The 6,655-nt window shown below is 38.2% G+C and overlaps 1 long non-coding RNA gene across 1 annotated transcript; it reads left to right on the top strand.

Moving 5' to 3' along the window:
* On the top strand, positions 1-6,319 carry LOC132641378 (uncharacterized). Its single transcript, XR_009582832.1, has 2 exons — positions 1-1,084; positions 6,113-6,319. It is a non-coding gene; the product is annotated as an uncharacterized LOC132641378 (long non-coding RNA).
* Positions 6,320-6,655: the final 336 nt, after the last annotated feature.

Genomic DNA, 6,655 nt, shown 5'->3' with positions numbered 1-6,655 from the left:
TTCCATTCTAACTAACGAACCAAACAACCCTTTTTTTTCTTTTTCTCCTTAAACCAACAGCCCTAACCAAATGCTTAACTTATCTCCTCTCTCTTCAACCTAACCATGGCTGCCACCCCTTCCACCCCGTCACCTCACCACCACCAAACCCATCCAACAGAACCCTAGACCTCTCCCATCACCTATTTCCCATCAACTCTCTCTCAATACAACAGATACAAGTTAGGATCGTCAGATTCTCGCTCTCAACGGCTCTCTTCCTTTCCAATCAGTCTGAAAAGGTGAGATTTTTCCTCCCTTCATCATCTCCTCTGTCAGAAACGTCTCTAAGAATTTTCCCACTTGTTTGAATTTCGAATTCTTGGCTTCCTTGAGAAGTTGTTCAGCTCCTAAATCTAGCTATAAATACAACCCTTTAGCTTTGTGTTGAAAGGAGTTTTTAAAAGGCTAAAAAATCCCTCCTTTCGAACGAGCTTTTCAATTGGGAGAAAATCCTCTTCTCTTATTATTATTATTATTATTATTATTATTTTACAAGTTTTCTCAGTGGAAAACCTTCCTTCTTTCATTTTATGAGAACAAGTAGGGCTGGGCATAAAATACCGAAAACCGAATTACCGAACCGAACCGGCTATTTCGGTATTTCGGTATTCGGAAATTCGGGAATTCGGTTCGGTATTCGGTACTGAACTATAAAATTTAGTATTTCGGGATCGGTATTCGGTATTTACAATTATACCGTTCGGTAATTCGGTAAATACCGAATACCGAAATTAATAAGTCCACTAGTGAGTAGTCCAGCCCAAATCCTAAATAATGGCCCATTGTAAAAACATTCAAGTGCAGTAGTCCAGCCCAAATCCAATAAAAGTCCCATTGTTAAAACTGTAAATTCCTAATGATCAGTTCACTACTTCACTTCACAGCTTCACGCCTTCACCTTCACTCCTTCAGTGCTTCACACAAAATCTCCCCAAATCTGATAATCACTAATCACGGTATCACCTCAGCTCCAACTGCGAAGTGCGAAGTCTCTTTTCTCACATTAGGTTTTTCTCATTCCTTCCTCAAGGAGAAAACAATGGTGAGATTCACTAATTTAAGCTTCTTTAATAGCTTCCGTATTGTATTTTTTGGTTTTGTTTTACACTTCCAATGCTTCGTTGTTGTTGTTTTTGGGAGAGAAATATATGAATGGATAGTATCCATAGCAGTAGTATTTGGGAAAGAAAGAAAGATATTTGTTAAATTTGTCTCTTTCGTTTCTGGGAAATTAAATGGGTTGAAGATTTTTTTTTTTGTGTATATGATGATTGTTAGATTTGATTTATTGGACTTGAAATTGTAAAGATCTGTGAACTTCATTTGATTTAACATTAGTTAATTTGACCTTCATACTCCGAATCAAGCCACATAAATTGAAATAGAGGGAGTATTTTGTTTCTTGTTTACTGTATTAGGGTGTGATGGGCACCCGACCCCATACTCGGAGCCGAGCGAACCCGCTGACTCTTATTACGTACTTAATTTCCTTAGACTCTTGCATTAATAAGGAGTGGAAAACATAGTAAAGCTTTCAATTTTTTTTTTCATCGTACTCGAATCAATATAATCTTTGATCATATTGACTTTATAACATAACATAAAATGACACATAGGTTAGTGGAGCCATTCACAATACCGACATCTTATACCCATAACTCTGTCTGCAAAGTCTCTAACATTTATCAGACATCGTAGCACATGTACTCTGACTCGGTAGCACTCCAGGAACAAGTGGAGCTTGCCAACTCTGCTGGAATATCTTCTATATTAGCTTCAACTCATCTGGGTGTACCTGCGCGGCATGAAACGCAGCCCCCGAAGAAGAGGGGGTCAGTACGAGCAATGTACTGAGTATGTAAGGCATGAATAGTAACATAACGAGAACATACAGTATGAATAATAATATAATGAGTTTATAGAGCATACAGTAGATAAGAGAGTAACCTGTACATATGAGTGCCCTTTTAGGACGGATGCCATGCATGCTTAATGCTGCGGAACGTGCAGCCCGATCCATACGTGCATATACTATATCATATTGCTGCGGAACGTGCAGCCCGATCCATATGTGCATATATTACTCTGCTTTCTCGGAAAACATTTCTTTTCATATATATAGAAAATAAAATACATCATATTGCCGAGGCGTCGGCTCCGATCCATTTAACCATATATCCCGCGTCCGGGACGATATCATGTATCATACTCCAACTGATCAGGTGGCTGTGCGTCTATAGCGCCTTTCCTTTCCCCATCTTCCTCATATACGTATACATATACTGATAACATATACATAGCATGCATGAGAGCCCAGAGAAAATCATATCTTCTTCGGAGTGACGTAAGGTCGGTAACCTCCGATTATATTATGGAATAGCCATGGGCATCGTGTCTCACCTTGAAGGGACAATTAATATAAGGCGAGACTATCAATGGAGAGTGTAATCATAATAAAACATAGAATCAGATCATAAGGCGTCATTTCATATACTTGAAACCTTTAAAATAGTCATTATCATAATAGAGTTGAGAAATCAAGAAATAACTTAACATTTTCATATTGTCATATTAATGGTAGGAACATATCGTCAACACATCTGTCATAGACATTTCCTCATATTTAACGTCATCGATGTCATTGTAATACATATCCATCATTTTTGTCATAAAAGCTTACAATATCATAAACCTTTGTTTTGGAAAAATACGAACATTTGAAAAACGTTGACGGGTTATCGGGAAAGTAATCATACCTTAGAATCATAGACATCTAACTTTTAAAAACAAGTAAGATATGGAGACAAATTTTAAATTCATAATATCGGGATCATGCCTTTGAAATAAAAGGGACGAGCCTTAACATACCTGTTCCACGTCCTATTAGCTACGCTTATGTGTCCGAGCTTGTAAGTCTACATTTAAGATAATTCACACTAATGTTAGCCTTTTCATCTTACACTTGTACCATAATTCAAATTATGCTATTTTATATTCTGCCGAAAATCGGGCAGCATCTCCCCTGTTTATATGCCTAGCCCAAATTTTTAATTCAGCAGCCAACAACAACAACAACAACAATACCAACATCGATTATAATGTTTTCAACTCCAAAATATCTCATAAAACAGCCCACACGCTGTTTTCCAATTTTCATAACTAATTAACTCAGTATACAATTATTTAATCGCGTATTCTTCGTAAATAAACTAGTATTAGCACAAATAGAAAGAGATTCATACCTTTCTCCCTTTAATATTTCTTAGTCTCCACTTTTCCATGCTAAATTTAGGCCACCACACACTGTTATATGATTCTGCACCAATAATTATACACTACCCGGACTGGAATTGGGAAATTATACCTGGTTTTGGGCAAAATTTTGGTTGGGGAGTTTGGGAGAACTCTCCAGATTTTTGGAGAGTTTTGGGGTGTGTTTTTCGTGTGTTGATCTGAAAATGAGGGGGGTTTCCCCCTTTTTATGACGTTTGGAAGCTGCCAGAAACTACTGGAAAATTGCTCATCGCGTTCGCGCTGCCTTCTGGCGCGATCGCGGAGGGTAATATAAACTCCTTCTGCGCGTTCGCGTCCCTTTGGGCGCGGTCGCGCAGGGTTAAATTTTCTGACTGGATGTTCGTTCAGTAAAACGGTCATAACGTTTGATCCCGATATCGTATGAGGGCCCACGACCTATGGTTGGAAAGATAATTCAATTATCTACAACTTTTATTTCTGGGGTTTTCCCAAATTCCAAACTTATAATGCCGTTTTTTCCCCTCCAAGTCGGATCACCCAAACATGTTTTCTTAAATCGTCCTTTTGGAGGGTCTACACTCATTTTTAGCTTATGGGTCCTTCTTAGGACCTACTCAACTTTCCATATACTACTCACGTGTCCCTTCTCACGTCTTTCACAAAACTCCGACATGTGGGCCCCACTTAGCTTGCAGCAACGAGGGCTTTTCGTCAAATAACATATAAACTAATTTACACCATATGGTCTCCCAATGTCATATATATGTTATTATTAACTTCTTATAACACAACCTTCATTCCATACTTGATTATCGAATTTTGTTCAGCGCGTTCGCGCTGTAATGGCCCTTTGGCCCATACTAAGCCGTCTACAGTTTTCGGTAACTCAAAATTTTTCCGGGGTGTAACAATTAGAGACATGGGCAGTTGATATCTTAGGATGGGGTTTCTCTGATGTAGCTTCCAAGCGTGACCATCTTTACCAGGTACCTCCTGATTCCAAACTAAATGTCCTGATCTACTGCATACAAGGTTGGAAGGTTGGAACTAGTCTCTTTCTTTGCACATTCTAATAAATGTAAAGTTGCATACCTAAGTTTAAAAGTAAGGTAAAATTCACATTCATTTTTTTCCTAGTAGTGTACTATATAATACTTAGTTTGCCAGGGCACTGGGCACGTACACAGTTATACCCCATTGTGTAGTGCTATGATATCGCAGTTATGCAGCATTAAAAAGGGCAACCATTGCTTACTTGGTCAGCTCTACACTATGAAATTATGGAAGTAGTGTTGGATTGTTTGATGTAACTGAACGTATATGTTATAATGTTTGTGTTTTATTACTGAAAGGGTAATTCTTTCATCCTATAATCGATATGCATACTTATAAAAGAGAGAAAAATCTTGAGTATTGATGAGCAAAAAAATGGTATTACCGAATACCGTACCGAACCGAAATTTGATTTACCGATTCCCGAATTACCGAACCGAAGTTTGAAAGTTCGGTATTTGGTATATACTTTTAATTACCGAATACTGAATTACCGAACCCGAACTTTAAAAATACCGAACCGAATACCGAACGCCCAGCCCTAAGAACAAGGGAAAGAAATCACTCTTTACATTCTACTCTTTGACATAAAATATATTCTGAGAGGAGTTAACGAGCGGATTCGGCGACTCGACAACGACGAATCACCTTAGTTCGCTGCCCTGGAAAAGTGCTGCTGAGTTTCTGCTGCAATTTGGGGCCATTTGTTGCTTCATTTTTGGCCATTTACACCTCAGTTTGGGACTGATTTAGTGCCAGTATTTTTGTTGAATGTTCACTGTATTTTGGGGCTGAAAAATGCCATCTTCGAGTGATTTAGTTGCTGTGCAATGGCTGCACTAAAGGGCTGAGTTTTCGCTCTATTTTGAGGCTCATTCGGGGTTGAAACTGCTGCTATATTTAGCTAGTTGTTGTTGAGATTTTGAGCCAAGTTTTGGGCAGCTTTGAGGTCATAGGCTGTTGGTTATTAAAGACAAACAGTTGCTGCATTTTTTAGCTGAAACGCTTATGTGTTCTTGGCTGTTTGCTGCTGTATTTTGAGACTTGTTGAGTTGCTGCATTGTTGAGCTTATCGTTGTTGGAATCTTGGACCAGCCTGTGGCTTCATGTTGGCGAAAAATAGCTGCTGCTATACTAAAGGACACAACTGCTATATCTTTGAAATGTTATTTTGAGGGGTTGGCATCTACCTCTACCTCAATGCCCATTATGAGTTAATGTCTTGTTTTCTACATGCTTGCTGTGGCATATTGTAGAATTGCTGCTGTTAAGTTTGAGGTCAAAAATTGTTGCCCTATGAGTGATTGAGTTACTGCCCTGTTAATATATATATATATATATATATATATGTATAATGAGCAGGCGCTTCATTCATTCGAACAGACTGCTACACTTGAAATATTCACTGATAAGAATATATACTACACTGGGGCCGATGAAAAAAGAATTTAATTTGAGGCCATGCCTTTGTCCGAAAAGGTTATCCCCCAGTTTAGGCGTTAATGACCTCATAGTAGTATCACGAGGTAAAAACGAACATGCGTTTGGCGAGGCAACTAGAATGGCCACTAGTCTGCAGCCAAGACATGTTTCGGATTCCTTTGCCATATTCGGAACCGTGAGTCTGAGCCTCCGTAATCAAAGCTCTCAAAGTTTGATACGAGTCCGCGGGATATTATTTATGTTTCTAAACGTCACCCGACGGGGCGGCGTATCATTTTTTCTAACATTTTCCTTTCATATTTTTGCGAGGTACAAATAGCGAGGCAGTAGAACAAAGATGTACCAAAAGTTGAAGCGAAGAAATTTGGAAGCACGGCATGTTTGGCCGAAGAACTAGAAAAGGGGCAAATAGGGCTCAAGTCTTAAACCTTATTTATTTTTATCTAAATTTATGTATCCAAGTATTACATGTATATTTGGATCTATAACAAAGTGCTAACCTATTTACTTTGGTTTTCCTTCTTAATCCAGTTGAAACCCGAAGCTTGCCAATTGGGTATTTTGCGATTAGTTAAAGTTAAGATTGATTTAATTTCGTGTTATTACTAGCGTTGAGTTAATGGCAGGTCTAAACTATAACGAATCAATTCTCGAGCAAGAACAAATGGTTTCTCTATCATTGTGGCCCAAATAATTGGCCCAAAGGTATTCTCTCGTAAACAATAATTCCTTTAATCACATTTATTACTCATATTACAAAAATAGCCATTTTTGAAGCGTTATATACCATCTTTACATAGGATATAAGTATATCACATATATACATTATTTACTAATCCTCCCATTGTTATACTATTCTATA

The sequence above is a fragment of the Lycium barbarum genome, chromosome 5, assembly GCF_019175385.1.
Source record: "Lycium barbarum isolate Lr01 chromosome 5, ASM1917538v2, whole genome shotgun sequence".
Classification (NCBI taxonomy): Eukaryota; Viridiplantae; Streptophyta; class Magnoliopsida; order Solanales; family Solanaceae; genus Lycium; species Lycium barbarum.
This window is presented reverse-complemented; position numbering and strand designations above follow the sequence as displayed.